We start from the raw sequence: 16654 nt of genomic DNA, 5'->3' as shown, positions 1-16654 counted from the left end.
TTCCCTGTCTAGTGGACCTGACACCTTCCCTGTCTAGTGGACCTTACACCTTCCCTGTCTAGTGGACCTTACACCTTCCCTGTCTAGTGGACCTTACACCTTCCCTGTCTAGTGGACCTTACACCTTCCCTGTCTAGTGGACCTTACACCTTTCCTGTCTAGTGGACCTTACACCTTCCCTGTCTAGTGGACCTTACACCTTCCCTGTCTAGTGGACCTTACACCTTCCCTGTCTAGTGGACCTTACACCTTCCCTGTCTAGTGGACCTTACAGCTTCCCTGTCTAGTGGACCTTACACCTTCCCTGTCTAGTGGACCTTACACCTTCCCTGTCTAGTGGACCTTATACCTTCCCTGTCTAGTGGACCTTACAATCTTCCCTGTCTAGTGGACCTTACACCTTCCCTGTCTAGTGGACCTTACACCTTCCCTGTCTAGTGGACCTTATACCTTCCCTGTCTAGTGGACCTTACACCTTCCCTGTCTAGTGGACCTGACACCTTCCCTGTCTAGTGGACCTTACACCTTTCCTGTCTAGTGGACCTTACACCTTCCCTGTCTAGTGGACCTTACACCTTCCCTGTCTAGTGGACCTTACACCTTCCCTGTCTAGTGGACCTTACACCTTCCCTGTCTAGTGGACCTTACACCTTCCCTGTCTAGTGGACCTTACAACTTCCCTGTCTAGTGGACCTTATACCTTCCCTGTCTAGTGGACCTTATACCTTCCCTGTCTAGTGGACCTTATACATTCCCTGTCTAGTGGACCTTACACCTTCCCTGTCTAGTGGACCTTATACCTTCCCTGTCTAGTGGACCTTATACCTTCCCTGTCTAGTGGACCTTACAGCTTCCCTATCTAGTGGAACTTACAGCTTCCCTGTCTAGTGGACCTTACACCTTCCCTGTCTAGTGGACCTTATACCTTCCCTGTCTAGTGGACCTTACACCTTCCCTGTCTAGTGGACCTTACACCTTCCCTGTCTAGTGGACCTTACACCTTCCCTGTCTAGTGGACCTTACACCTTCCCTGTCTAGTGGACCTGACACCTTCCCTGTCTAGTGGACCTTACACCTTCCCTGTCTAGTGGACCTTACACCTTCCCTGTCTAGTGGACCTTACACCTTCCCTGTCTAGTGGACCTTACAGCTTCCCTGTCTAGTGGACCTTATACCTTCCCTGTCTAGTGGACCTTATACCTTCCCTGTCTAGTGGACCTTACACCTTCCCTGTCTAGTGGACCTTATACCTTCCCTGTCTAGTGGACCTTATACCTTCCCTGTCTAGTGGACCTTATACCTTCCCTGTCTAGTGGACCTTACACCTTCCCTGTCTAGTGGACCTTACACCTTCCCTGTCTAGTGGACCTTACACCTTCCCTGTCTAGTGGACCTGACACCTTCCCTGTCTAGTGGACCTTACACCTTCCCTGTCTAGTGGACCTTATACCTTCCCTGTCTAGTGGACCTTACACCTTCCCTGTCTAGTGGACCTTACACCTTCCCTGTCTAGTGGACCTTACACCTTCCCTGTCTAGTGGACCTTATACCTTCCCTGTCTAGTGGACCTTACACCTTCCCTGTCTAGTGGACCTGACACTTTCCCTGTCTAGTGGACCTTACAGCTTCCCTGTCTAGTGGACCTTACACCTTCCCTGTCTAGTGGACCTTACACCTTCCCTGTCTAGTGGACCTTACAGCTTCCCTGTCTAGTGGACCTTACACCTTCCCTGTCTAGTAGACCTTACAGCTTCCCTGTCTAGTGGACCTTACACCTTCCCTGTCTAGTGGACCTGACACCTTCCCTGTCTAGTGGACCTTACACCTTCCCTGTCTAGTGGACCTTACACCTTCCCTGTCTAGTGGACCTTACACCTTCCCTGTCTAGTGGACCTTACACCTTCCCTGTCTAGTGGACCTTACACCTTCCCTGTCTAGTGGACCTTACACCTTCCCTGTCTAGTGGACCTTACAGCTTCCCTGTCTAGTGGACCTTATACCTTCCATGTCTAGTGGACCTTATACCTTCCCTGTCTAGTGGACCTTATACCTTCCCTGTCTAGTGGACCTTATACCTTCCCTGTCTAGTTGACCTTACACCTTCCCTGTCTAGTGGACCTTACAGCTTCCCTGTCTAGTGGACCTTACAGCTTCCCTGTCTAGTGGACCTTACAGCTTCCCTGTCTAGTGGACCTTACACCTTCCCTGTCTAGTGGACCTTACACCTTCCCTGTCTAGTGGACCTTACACCTTCCCTGTCTAGTGGACCTGACACCTTCCCTGTCTAGTGGACCTTATACCTTCCCTGTCTAGTGGACCTGACACCTTCCCTGTCTAGTGGACCTTATACCTTCCCTGTCTAGTGGACCTTACACCTTCCCTGTCTAGTGGACCTTACACCTTCCCTGTCTAGTGGACCTGACACCTTCCCTGTCTAGTGGACCTTATACCTTCCCTGTCTAGTGGACCTTATACCTTCCCTGTCTAGTGGACCTTATACCTTCCCTGTCTAGTGGACCTTACACCTTCCCTGTCTAGTGGACCTTACACCTTCCCTGTCTAGTGGACCTTACACCTTCCCTGTCTAGTGGACCTTACAGCTTCCCTGTCTAGTGGACCTTACAGCTTCCCTGTCTAGTGGACCTTACACCTTCCCTGTCTAGTGGACCTTACACCTTCCCTGTCTAGTGGACCTTACACCTTCCCTGTCTAGTGGACCTTACACCTTCCCTGTCTAGTGGACCTTACACCTTCCCTGTCTAGTGGACCTGACGCCTTCCCTGTCTAGTGGACCTGACGCCTTCCCTGTCTAGTGGACCTTACACCTTCCCTGTCTAGTGGACCTTACACCTTCCCTGTCTAGTGGACCTTACACCTTCCCTGTCTAGTGGACCTTACAGCTTCCCTGTCTAGTGGACCTGACACCTTCCCTGTCTAGTGGACCTTACACCTTCCCTGTCTAGTGGACCTTACACCTTCCCTGTCTAGTGGACCTTACACCTTCCCTGTCTAGTGGACCTTACACCTTCCCTGTCTAGTGGACCTGACACCTTCCCTGTCTAGTGGACCTTACACCTTTCCTGTCTAGTGGACCTTACACCTTTCCTGTCTAGTGGACCTTACACCTTCCCTGTCTAGTGGACCTTACACCTTCCCTGTCTAGTGGACCTTACAGCTTCCCTGTCTAGTGGACCTTATACCTTCCATGTCTAGTGGACCTTATACCTTCCCTGTCTAGTGGACCTTATACCTTCCCTGTCTAGTGGACCTTATACCTTCCCTGTCTAGTTGACCTTACACCTTCCCTGTCTAGTGGACCTTACAGCTTCCCTGTCTAGTGGACCTTACAGCTTCCCTGTCTAGTGGACCTTACAGCTTCCCTGTCTAGTGGACCTTACACCTTCCCTGTCTAGTGGACCTTACACCTTCCCTGTCTAGTGGACCTTACACCTTCCCTGTCTAGTGGACCTGACACCTTCCCTGTCTAGTGGACCTTATACCTTCCCTGTCTAGTGGACCTGACACCTTCCCTGTCTAGTGGACCTTATACCTTCCCTGTCTAGTGGACCTTACACCTTCCCTGTCTAGTGGACCTTACACCTTCCCTGTCTAGTGGACCTGACACCTTCCCTGTCTAGTGGACCTTATACCTTCCCTGTCTAGTGGACCTTATACCTTCCCTGTCTAGTGGACCTTATACCTTCCCTGTCTAGTGGACCTTACACCTTCCCTGTCTAGTGGACCTTACACCTTCCCTGTCTAGTGGACCTTACACCTTCCCTGTCTAGTGGACCTTACAGCTTCCCTGTCTAGTGGACCTTACAGCTTCCCTGTCTAGTGGACCTTACACCTTCCCTGTCTAGTGGACCTTACACCTTCCCTGTCTAGTGGACCTTACACCTTCCCTGTCTAGTGGACCTTACACCTTCCCTGTCTAGTGGACCTTACACCTTCCCTGTCTAGTGGACCTGACGCCTTCCCTGTCTAGTGGACCTGACACCTTCCCTGTCTAGTGGACCTTACACCTTCCCTGTCTAGTGGACCTTACACCTTCCCTGTCTAGTGGACCTTACACCTTCCCTGTCTAGTGGACCTTACAGCTTCCCTGTCTAGTGGACCTGACACCTTCCCTGTCTAGTGGACCTTACACCTTCCCTGTCTAGTGGACCTTACACCTTCCCTGTCTAGTGGACCTTACACCTTCCCTGTCTAGTGGACCTTACACCTTCCCTGTCTAGTGGACCTGACACCTTCCCTGTCTAGTGGACCTTACACCTTTCCTGTCTAGTGGACCTTACACCTTTCCTGTCTAGTGGACCTTACACCTTCCCTGTCTAGTGGACCTTACACCTTCCCTGTCTAGTGGACCTTACACCTTCCCTGTCTAGTGGACCTTACACCTTCCCTGTCTAGTGGACCTTACACCTTCCCTGTCTAGTGGACCTTACACCTTCCCTGTCTAGTGGACCTTACACCTTCCCTGTCTAGTGGACCTTACAGCTTCCCTGTCTAGTGGACCTTACACCTTCCCTGTCTAGTGGACCTTACACCTTCCCTGTCTAGTGGACCTTACAGCTTCCCTGTCTAGTGGACCTTATACCTTCCCTGTCTAGTGGACCTTACACCTTCCCTGTCTAGTGGACCTTACACCTTCCCTGTCTAGTGGACCTTATACCTTCCCTGTCTAGTGGACCTTATACCTTCCCTGTCTAGTGGACCTTACACCTTCCCTGTCTAGTGGACCTTATACCTTCCCTGTCTAGTGGACCTTATACCTTCCCTGTCTAGTGGACCTTACAGCTTCCCTGTCTAGTGGACCTTACAGCTTCCCTGTCTAGTGGACCTTACACCTTCCCTGTCTAGTGGACCTTATACCTTCCCTGTCTAGTGGACCTTACACCTTCCCTGTCTAGTGGACCTTACACCTTCCCTGTCTAGTGGACCTTACACCTTCCCTGTCTAGTGGACCTTACACCTTCCCTGTCTAGTGGACCTGACACCTTCCCTGTCTAGTGGACCTTCCACCTTCCCTTTCTAGTGGACCTTACACCTTCCCTGTCTAGTGGACCTTACACCTTCCCTGTCTAGTGGACCTTACACCTTCCCTGTCTAGTGGACCTTACACCTTCCCTGTCTAGTGGACCTTACAGCTTCCCTGTCTAGTGGACCTTATACCTTCCCTGTCTAGTGGACCTTATACCTTCCCTGTCTAGTGGACCTTACACCTTCCCTGTCTAGTGGACCTTATACCTTCCCTGTCTAGTGGACCTTATACCTTCCCTGTCTAGTGGACCTTATACCTTCCCTGTCTAGTGGACCTTACACCTTCCCTGTCTAGTGGACCTTACACCTTCCCTGTCTAGTGGACCTTACACCTTCCCTGTCTAGTGGACCTGACACCTTCCCTGTCTAGTGGACCTTACACCTTCCCTGTCTAGTGGACCTTATACCTTCCCTGTCTAGTGGACCTTACACCTTCCCTGTCTAGTGGACCTTACACCTTCCCTGTCTAGTGGACCTTACACCTTCCCTGTCTAGTGGACCTTATACCTTCCCTGTCTAGTGGACCTTACACCTTCCCTGTCTAGTGGACCTTACACCTTCCCTGTCTAGTGGACCTTACACCTTCCCTGTCTAGTGGACCTTACAGCTTCCCTGTCTAGTGGACCTTACACCTTCCCTGTCTAGTGGACCTTACAGCTTCCCTGTCTAGTGGACCTTATACCTTCCCTGTCTAGTGGACCTTACAGCTTCCCTGTCTAGTGGACCTTATACCTTCCCTGTCTAGTGGACCTGACACTTTCCCTGTCTAGTGGACCTTACAGCTTCCCTGTCTAGTGGACCTTACACCTTCCCTGTCTAGTGGACCTTACACCTTCCCTGTCTAGTGGACCTTACAGCTTCCCTGTCTAGTGGACCTTACACCTTCCCTGTCTAGTGGACCTTACAGCTTCCCTGTCTAGTGGACCTTATACCTTCCCTGTCTAGTGGACCTGACACCTTCCCTGTCTAGTGGACCTTACACCTTCCCTGTCTAGTGGACCTTACACCTTCCCTGTCTAGTGGACCTTACACCTTCCCTGTCTAGTGGACCTTACACCTTCCCTGTCTAGTGGACCTTACACCTTCCCTGTCTAGTGGACCTTACACCTTCCCTGTCTAGTGGACCTTACACCTTCCCTGTCTAGTGGACCTTACAGCTTCCCTGTCTAGTGGACCTTATACCTTCCCTGTCTAGTGGACCTTACACCTTCCCTGTCTAGTGGACCTTATACCTTCCCTGTCTAGTGGACCTTATACCTTCCCTGTCTAGTTGACCTTACACCTTCCCTGTCTAGTGGACCTTACAGCTTCCCTGTCTAGTGGACCTTACAGCTTCCCTGTCTAGTGGACCTTACAGCTTCCCTGTCTAGTGGACCTTACACCTTCCCTGTCTAGTGGACCTTACACCTTCCCTGTCTAGTGGACCTTACACCTTCCCTGTCTAGTGGACCTGACACCTTCCCTGTCTAGTGGACCTTATACCTTCCCTGTCTAGTGGACCTGACACCTTCCCTGTCTAGTGGACCTTATACCTTCCCTGTCTAGTGGACCTTATACCTTCCCTGTCTAGTGGACCTTACACCTTCCCTGTCTAGTGGACCTGACACCTTCCCTGTCTAGTGGACCTTATACCTTCCCTGTCTAGTGGACCTTATACCTTCCCTGTCTAGTGGACCTTATACCTTCCCTGTCTAGTGGACCTTATACCTTCCCTGTCTAGTGGACCTTACAGCTTCCCTGTCTAGTGGACCTTACAGCTTCCCTGTCTAGTGGACCTTACACCTTCCCTGTCTAGTGGACCTTATACCTTCCCTGTCTAGTGGACCTTACACCTTCCCTGTCTAGTGGACCTTACACCTTCCCTGTCTAGTGGACCTTACACCTTCCCTGTCTAGTGGACCTTACACCTTCCCTGTCTAGTGGACCTGACACCTTCCCTGTCTAGTGGACCTTCCACCTTCCCTTTCTAGTGGACCTTACACCTTCCCTGTCTAGTGGACCTTACACCTTCCCTGTCTAGTGGACCTTACACCTTCCCTGTCTAGTGGACCTTACACCTTCCCTGTCTAGTGGACCTTACAGCTTCCCTGTCTAGTGGACCTTATACCTTCCCTGTCTAGTGGACCTTATACCTTCCCTGTCTAGTGGACCTTACACCTTCCCTGTCTAGTGGACCTTATACCTTCCCTGTCTAGTGGACCTTATACCTTCCCTGTCTAGTGGACCTTATACCTTCCCTGTCTAGTGGACCTTACACCTTCCCTGTCTAGTGGACCTTACACCTTCCCTGTCTAGTGGACCTTACACCTTCCCTGTCTAGTGGACCTGACACCTTCCCTGTCTAGTGGACCTTACACCTTCCCTGTCTAGTGGACCTTATACCTTCCCTGTCTAGTGGACCTTACACCTTCCCCTGTCTAGTGGACCTTACCCCTTCCCTGTCTAGTGGACCTTACACCTTCCCTGTCTAGTGGACCTTATACCTTCCCTGTCTAGTGGCCTTACACCTTCCCTGTCTAGTGGACCTTACACCTTCCCTGTCTAGTGGACCTTACACCTTCCCTGTCTAGTGGACCTTACAGCTTCCCTGTCTAGTGGACCTTACACCTTCCTGTCTAGTGGACCTTACAGCTTCCCTGTCTAGTGGACCTTATACCTTCCCTGTCTAGTGGACCTTACAGCTTCCCTGTCTAGTGGACCTTATACCTTCCTCCTGTCTAGTGGACCTGACACTTTCCCTGTCTAGTGGACCTTACAGCTTCCCTGTCTAGTGGACCTACACCTTCCCTGTCCTACGTTGACCTTATACCTTCCCTGTCTAGTGGACCTTACAGCTTCCCTGTCTAGTGGACCTTACAGCTTCCCTGTCTAGTGGACCTTACACCTTCCCTGTCTAGTGGACCTTACACCTTCCCTGTCTAGTGGACCTTACACCTTCCCTGTCTAGTGGACCTTACACCTTCCCTGTCTAGTGGACCTTACACCTTCCCTGTCTAGTGGACCTTACACCTTCCCTGTCTAGTGGACCTTACACCTTCCCTGTCTAGTGGACCTTACACCTTCCCTGTCTAGTGGACCTTACACCTTCCCTGTCTAGTGGACCTTACACCTTCCCTGTCTAGTGGACCTTACACCTTCCCTGTCTAGTGGACCTTACAGCTTCCCTGTCTAGTGGACCTTATACCTTCCCTGTCTAGTGGACCTTACACCTTCCCTGTCTAGTGGACCTTATACCTTCCCTGTCTAGTGGACCTTACCTTCCTGTCTAGTGGACCTTACAGCTTCCCTGTCTAGTGGACCTTACAGCTTCCCTGTCTAGTGGACCTTACAGCTTCCCTGTCTAGGGACCTTACAGCTTCCCTGTCTAGTGGACCTTACACCTTCCCTGTCTAGTGGACCTTACACCTTCCCTGTCTAGTGGACCTTACACCTTCCCTGTCTAGTGGACCTGACACCTTCCCTGTCTAGTGGACCTTATACCTTCCCTGTCTAGTGGACCTGACACCTTCCCTGTCTAGTGGACCTTATACCTTCCCTGTCTAGTGGACCTTATACCTTCCCTGTCTAGTGGACCTTACACCTTCCCTGTCTAGTGGACCTGACACCTTCCCTGTCTAGTGGACCTTATACCTTCCCTGTCTAGTGGACCTTATACCTTCCCTGTCTAGTGGACCTTATACCTTCCCTGTCTAGTGGACCTTACACCTTCCCTGTCTAGTGGACCTACACCTTCCCTGTCTAGTGGACCTTACACCTTCCCTGTCTAGTGGACCTTACACCTTCCCTGTCTAGTGGACCTTACAGCTTCCCTGTCTAGTGACCTTACACCTTCCCTGTCTAGTGGACCTTACACCTTCCCTGTCTAGTGGACCTTACACCTTCCCTGTCCTAGTGGACCTTACACCTTCCCTGTCTAGTGGACCTTACACCTTCCTGTCTAGTGGACCTTACACCTTCCTGCCTTCCCTGTCTAGTGGACCTGACACCTTCCCTGTCTAGTGGACCTGACACCTTCCCTGTCTAGTGGACCTTACACCTTCCCTGTCTAGTGGACCTTACACCTTCCCTGTCTAGTGGACCTTACACCTTCCCTGTCTAGTGGACCTTACAGCTTCCCTGTCTAGTGGACCTGACACCTTCCCTGTCTAGTGGACCTTACACCTTCCCTGTCTAGTGGACCTTACACCTTCCTGTCTAGTGGACCTTACACCTTTCCTGTCTAGTGGACCTTACACCTTCCCTGTCTAGTGGACCTTACACCTTCCCTGTCTAGTGGACCTTATACCTTCCCTGTCTAGTGGACCTTACACCTTCCCTGTCTAGTGGACCTTACACCTTCCCTGTCTAGTGGACCTTACAGCCTTCCCTGTCTAGTGGACCTTACACCTTCCCTGTCTAGTGGACCTTACACCTTCCTGTCTAGTGGACCTTACACCTTCCCTGTCTAGTGGACCTTACACCTTCCCTGTCTAGTGGACCTTATACCTTCCCTGTCTAGTGGACCTTACAGTTTCCCTGTCTAGTGGACCTTACACTTCCCTGTCTAGTGGACCTTACACCTTCCTGTCTAGTGGACCTTATACCTTCCCTGTCTAGTGGACCTTACACCTTCCCTGTCCTAGTGGACCTTATACCTTCCCTGTCTAGTGGACCTTACACCTTCCCTGTCTAGTGGACCTTACACCTTCCCTGTCTAGTGGACCTTACACCTTCCCTGTCTAGTGGACCTTACACCTTCCCTGTCTAGTGGACCTTATACTTCCTGTCTAGTGGACCTTACACCTTCCCTGTCTAGGGGACCTTACACCTACCCTTCTAGGGATCTACCTTCCCTGTCTAGTGGACCTTACACCTTCCCTGTCTAGTGGACCTTACACCTTCCTGTCTAGTGGACCTTACAGCTTCCCTGTCTAGTGGACCTTATCCCTTCCCTGTCTAGTGGACCTTACACCTTCCCTGTCTAGTGGACCTTATACCTTCCCTGTCTAGTGGACCTTACACCTTCCCTGTCTAGTGGACCTTATACCTTCCCTGTCTAGTGGACCTTACACCTTCCCTGTCTAGTGGACCTTACACCTTCCCTGTCTAGTGGACCTTACACCTTCCCTGTCTAGTGGACCTTATACCTTCCCTGTCTAGTGGACCTTATACCTTCCCTGTCTAGTGGACCTTACACCTTCCCTGTCTAGTGGACCTTATACCTTCCCTGTCTAGTGGACCTTACACCTTCCCTGTCTAGTGGACCTGACACCTTCCCTGTCTAGTGGACCTTACACCTTCCCTGTCTAGTGGACCTGACACCTTCCCTGTCTAGTGGACCTTACAGCTTCCCTGTCTAGTGGACCTTACACCTTCCCTGTCTAGTGGACCTTACACCTTCCCTGTCTAGTGGACCTGACACCTTCCCTGTCTAGTGGACCTTATACCTTCCCTGTCTAGTGGACCTGACACCTTCCCTGTCTAGTGGACCTTATACCTTCCCTGTCTAGTGGACCTTATACCTTCCCTGTCTAGTGGACCTTACACCTTCCCTGTCTAGTGGACCTGACACCTTCCCTGTCTAGTGGACCTTATACCTTCCCTGTCTAGTGGACCTTATACCTTCCCTGTCTAGTGGACCTTATACCTTCCCTGTCTAGTGGACCTTATACCTTCCCTGTCTAGTGGACCTTACAGCTTCCCTGTCTAGTGGACCTTACACCTTCCCTGTCTAGTGGACCTTACACCTTCCCTGTCTAGTGGACCTTATACCTTCCCTGTCTAGTGGACCTTACACCTTCCCTGTCTAGTGGACCTGACACCTTCCCTGTCTAGTGGACCTGACACCTTCCTGTCTAGTGGACCTTACACCTTCCCTGTCTAGTGGACCTTACACCTTCCCTGTCTAGATGGACCTTACAGCTTCCCTGTCTAGTGGACCTTACAGCTTCCCTGTCTAGTGGACCTTATACCTTCCCTGTCCTAGTGGACCTTACACCTTCCCTGTCTAGTGGACCTTACACCTTCCCTGTCTAGTGGACCTTACACCTTCCCTGTCTAGTGGACCTTACACCTTCCCTGTCTAGTGGACCTGACACCTTCCCTGTCTAGTGGACCTGACACCTTCCCTGTCTAGTGGACCTTACACCTTCCCTGTCTAGTGGACCTTACACCTTCCTTGTCTAGTGGACCTTACACCTTCCCTGTCTAGTGGACCTTACAGCTTCCCTGTCTAGTGGACCTGACACCTTCCCTGTCTAGTGGACCTTACACCTTCCCTGTCTAGTGGACCTTACACCTTCCCTGTCCTAGTGGACCTTACAACCTTTCCTGTCTAGTGGACCTTACACCTTTCCTGTCTAGTGGACCTTACACCTTCCCTGTCCTAGTGGACCTTACACCTTCCCTGTCTAGTGGACCTTACACCTTCCTGTCTAGTGGACCTTACACCGTCCCTGTCTAGTGGACCTTACACCTTCCCTGTCTAGTGGACCTTACACCTTCCCTGTCTAGTGGACCTTACACCTTCCCTGTCTAGTGGACCTTACAGCTTCCCTGTCTAGTGGACCTTACACCTTCCCTGTCTAGTGGACCTTACACCTTCCCTGTCTAGTGGACCTTATACCTTCCCTGTCTAGTGGACCTTACACCTTCCCTGTCTAGTGGACCTTATACCTTCCCTGTCTAGTGGACCTTACAGCTTCCCTGTCTAGTGGACCTTACACCTTCCCTGTCTAGTGGACCTTACACCTTCCCTGTCTAGTGGAACTTATACCTTCCCTGTCTAGTGGACCTTACACCTTCCCTGTCTAGTGGACCTTATACCTTCCCTGTCTAGTGGACCTTACACCTTCCCTGTCTAGTGGACCTTACACCTTCCCTGTCTAGTGGACCTTACACCTTCCCTGTCTAGTGGACCTTACACCTTCCCTGTCTAGTGGACCTTACACCTTCCCTGTCTAGTGGACCTTATACCTTCCCTTTCTAGTGGACCTTACACCTTCCCTGTCTAGTGGACCTTACACCTTCCCTGTCTAGTGGACCTTACACCTTCCCTGTCTAGTGGACCTTACACCTTCCCTGTCTAGTGGACCTTACACCTTCCCTGTCTAGTGGACCTGACACCTTCCCTGTCTAGTGGACCTTATACCTTCCCTGTCTAGTGGACCTTACACCTTCCCTGTCTAGTGGACCTTATACCTTCCCTGTCTAGTGGACCTGACACCTTCCCTGTCTAGTGGACCTTACACCTTCCCTGTCTAGTGGACCTTACACCTTCCCTGTCTAGTGGACCTTACACCTTCCCTGTCTAGTGGACCTTACACCTTCCCTGTCTAGTGGACCTTACACCTTCCCTGTCTAGTGGACCTTACACCTTCCCTGTCTAGTGGACCTTACACCTTCCCTGTCTAGTGGACCTTATACCTTCCCTGTCTAGTGGACCTTACCTCTATTGGACCTTACCTCCTGTCTAGTGGACCTTATACCTTCCCTGTCTAGTGGACCTTATACCTTCCCTGTCTAGTGGACCTTATACCTTCCCTGTCTAGTGGACCTTACACCTTCCCTGTCTAGTGGACCTTATACCTTCCCTGTCTAGTGGACCTTACACCTTTCCTGTCTAGTGGACCTTACACCTTCCCTGTCTAGTGGACCTTATACCTTCCCTGTCTAGTGGACCTTATACCTTCCCTGTCTAGTGGACCTTACACCTTCCCTGTCTAGTGGACCTTACACCTTCCCTGTCTAGTGGACCTTACACCTTCCCTGTCTAGTGGACCTTACACCTTCCCTGTCTAGTGGACCTTACAGCTTCCCTGTCTAGTGGACCTTACACCTTCCCTGTCTAGTGGACCTTACACCTTCCCTGTCTAGTGGACCTATACCTTCCCTGTCTAGTGGAAACCTTGGGACACCTTCCCTGTCTAGTGGACCTTACACCTTCCCTGTCTAGTGGACCTTATACCTTCCCTGTCTAGTGGACCTTACACCTTCCCTGTCTAGTGGACCTTATACCTTCCCTGTCTAGTGGACCTTACACCTTCCCTGTCTAGTGGACCTTATACCTTCCCTGTCTAGTGGACCTTACACCTTTCCTGTCTAGTGGACCTTACACCTTCCCTGTCTAGTGGACCTTATACCTTCCCTGTCTAGTGGACCTTATACCTTCCCTGTCTAGTGGACCTTACACCTTCCCTGTCTAGTGGACCTTACAACCTTCCCTGTCTAGTGGACCTTACACCTTCCCTGTCTAGTGGACCTTACACCTTCCCTGTCTAGTGGACCTTACAGCTTCCCTGTCTAGTGGACCTTACACCTTCCCTGTCTAGTGGACCTTATACCTTCCCTGTCTAGTGGACCTTACACCTTCCCTGTCTAGTGGACCTTACACCTTCCCTGTCTAGTGGACCTTACACCCTTCCCTGTCTAGTGGACCTTACACTTCCCTGTCTAGTGGACCTTACCTTCCTGTCTAGTGGACCTTACAGCTTCCCTGTCTAGTGGACCTTACACCTTCCCTGTCTAGTGGACCTTACACCTTCCCTGTCTAGTGGACCTTACACCTTCCCTGTCTAGTGGACCTTACAGCTTCCCTGTCTAGTGGACCTTACACCTTCCCTGTCTAGTGGACCTTACACCTTCCCTGTCTAGTGGACCTTATACCTTCCCTGTCTAGTGGACCTTACACCTTCCCTGTCTAGTGGACCTTACAGCTTCCCTGTCTAGTGGACCTTACACCTTCCCTGTCTAGTGGACCTTACAGCTTCCCTGTCTAGTGGACCTTACACCTTCCCGGTCTAGTGGACCTTACACCTTCCCTGTCTAGTGGACCTTACACCTTCCCTGTCTAGTGGACCTTACACCTTCCCTGTCTAGTGGACCTTACAACCTTCCCTGTCTAGTGACCTTATACCTTCCCTGTCTAGTGGACCTTATACCTTCCCTGTCTAGTGGACCTTACACCTTCCCTGTCTAGTGGACCTTATACCTTCCCTGTCTAGTGGACCTTACACCTTCCCTGTCTAGTGGACCTTACAGCTTCCCTGTCTAGTGGACCTTATACCTTCCCTGTCTAGTGGACCTTACAACTTCCCTGTCTAGTGGACCTTATACCTTCCCTGTCTAGTGGACCTTACACCTTCCCTGTCTAGTGGACCTTATACCTTCCCTGTCTAGTGGACCTTACACCTTCCCTGTCTAGTGGACCTTACACCTTCCCTGTCTAGTGGACCTTACACCTTCCCTGTCTAGTGGACCTTATACCTTCCCTGTCTAGTGGACCTTACACCTTCCCTGTCTAGTGGACCTTACACTTTCCCTGTCTAGTGGACCTTATACCTTCCCTGTCTAGTGGACCTTACACCTTCCCTGTCTAGTGGACCTGACACCTTCCCTGTCTAGTGGACCTTACACCTTCCCTGTCTAGTGGACCTGACACCTTCCCTGTCTAGTGGACCTTACAGCTTCCCTGTCTAGTGGACCTTACACCTTCCCTGTCTAGTGGACCTTACACCTTCCCTGTCTAGTGGACCTGACACCTTCCCTGTCTAGTGGACCTTATACCTTCCCTGTCTAGTGGACCTGACACCTTCCCTGTCTAGTGGACCTTATACCTTCCCTGTCTAGTGGACCTTATACCTTCCCTGTCTAGTGGACCTTACACCTTCCCTGTCTAGTGGACCTGACACCTTCCCTGTCTAGTGGACCTTATACCTTCCCTGTCTAGTGGACCTTATACCTTTCCTGTCTAGTGGACCTTATACCTTCCCTGTCTAGTGGACCTTACACCTTCCCTGTCTAGTGGACCTTACACCTTCCCTGTCTAGTGGACCTTACACCTTCCCTGTCTAGTGGACCTTATACCTTCCCTGTCTAGTGGACCTTATACCTTCCCTGTCTAGTGGACCTGACACCTTCCCTGTCTAGTGGACCTTACACCTTCCCTGTCTAGTGGACCTTACACCTTCCCTGTCTAGTGGACCTTACACCTTCCCTGTCTAGTGGACCTTACAGCTTCCCTGTCTAGTGGACCTTATACCTTCCCTGTCTAGTGGACCTTACACCTTCCCTGTCTAGTGGACCTTACACCTTCCCCTGTCTAGTGGACCTTACACCTTCCCTGTCTAGTGGACCTTACACCTTCCCTGTCTAGTGGACCTTACAGCTTCCCTGTCTAGTGGACCTTACACCTTCCCTGTCTAGTGGACCTTACACCTTCCCTGTCTAGTGGACCTTATACCTTCCCTGTCTAGTGGACCTTACACCTTCCCTGTCTAGTGGACCTTATACCTTCCCTGTCTAGTGGACCTTACAGCTTCCCTGTCTAGTGGACCTTACACCTTCCCTGTCTAGTGGACCTTACACCTTCCCCTGTCTAGTGGACCTTATACCTTCCCTGTCTAGTGGACCTTACACCTTCCCTGTCTAGTGGACCTTATACCTTCCCTGTCTAGTGGACCTTACACCTTCCCTGTCTAGTGGACCTTACACCTTCCCTGTCTAGTGGACCTTACACCTTCCCTGTCTAGTGGACCTTACACCTTCCCTGTCTAGTGGACCTTACAGCTTCCCTGTCTAGTGGACCTTACACCTTCCCTGTCTAGTGGACCTTACACCTTCCCTGTCTAGTGGACCTTACACCTTCTTCACTGAGAAGAAACAGTTGGCTGGAGCGATGTGAATGGGGTAACCTACACTAACAGGGTCTTTATAACCTTTTCTGAACACTGTGTGATTTATACACACACAGAGTTTCATTATGGGTAAGCTCCACTTTTGTTTGCCCCCTGTATTATATATAAAGTTATATCTGATTCCTGAGCATGCTTTTACTGATACTATTTGGGTTTAGGGTGTGTGTGATTGTGTGATTGTGGTGTGTGTGTGTGTGTGTGTGTGTGTGTGTGTGTGTGTGTGTGTGTGTGTGTGTGTGTGTGTGTGTGTGTGTGTGTGTGTGTGTGTGTGTAGGCTTTGTGTGTTTGCTAAGGTCTTACTGTATGACTGTATACCTGTTGGTATTCAAACAGGATGCAGAGTTTATGGGCAGGGCCTGTTACATATTTACTGTACATATAATTATTCATTTATCTCTCCCTCTTACAGCCTTAAGCAGCCCTCACTCACTTCCTTGACCAGTCCTTTACTGAACTTCAGTTCCTGAGGGTGAGTGAGTTCAGTTTGTTTTCAAATTCTTATGTTTAAATCTCAACCTGTCTACATTATGAGATGAAGAAATGTAGTAAAGTGCAATAGATCATTCCATCCATAGTCAGTTTTATTTAGGACACTGGTAGCCTTTCATCTTGTGGTTTTCTCTTCTTGTAACTGACAGGCACAGAGAAAGTCAACTAATTTCCAAACTTGTTTCCGTACTTGATTTAACGGATTAAGTACTTGTAATTCTAAATGATTACATGATTATATTTTGTGATATGTGAATTCACTGATCAGACAAAGAAACTCAAATGAATGCAAAAATATAGAAAGAGAGCAACATGTAAGACAGAAAGGTGAACAAAGTTGAAGGAGGCAGTAGGGGTCCAAAGTCACTCTCTTATGAGTTTTTTTTATTGTTTTAGTTTTGCAAAGCTGGAAGGGTGGGGGGTAAAGATCAGTGAGTCAAAGTCTAGAG

This window comes from Salmo trutta, chromosome 13, assembly GCF_901001165.1.
Source record: "Salmo trutta chromosome 13, fSalTru1.1, whole genome shotgun sequence".
Taxonomy (NCBI): domain Eukaryota; kingdom Metazoa; phylum Chordata; class Actinopteri; order Salmoniformes; family Salmonidae; genus Salmo; species Salmo trutta.
Note: the sequence above shows the minus strand (reverse complement) of the source record.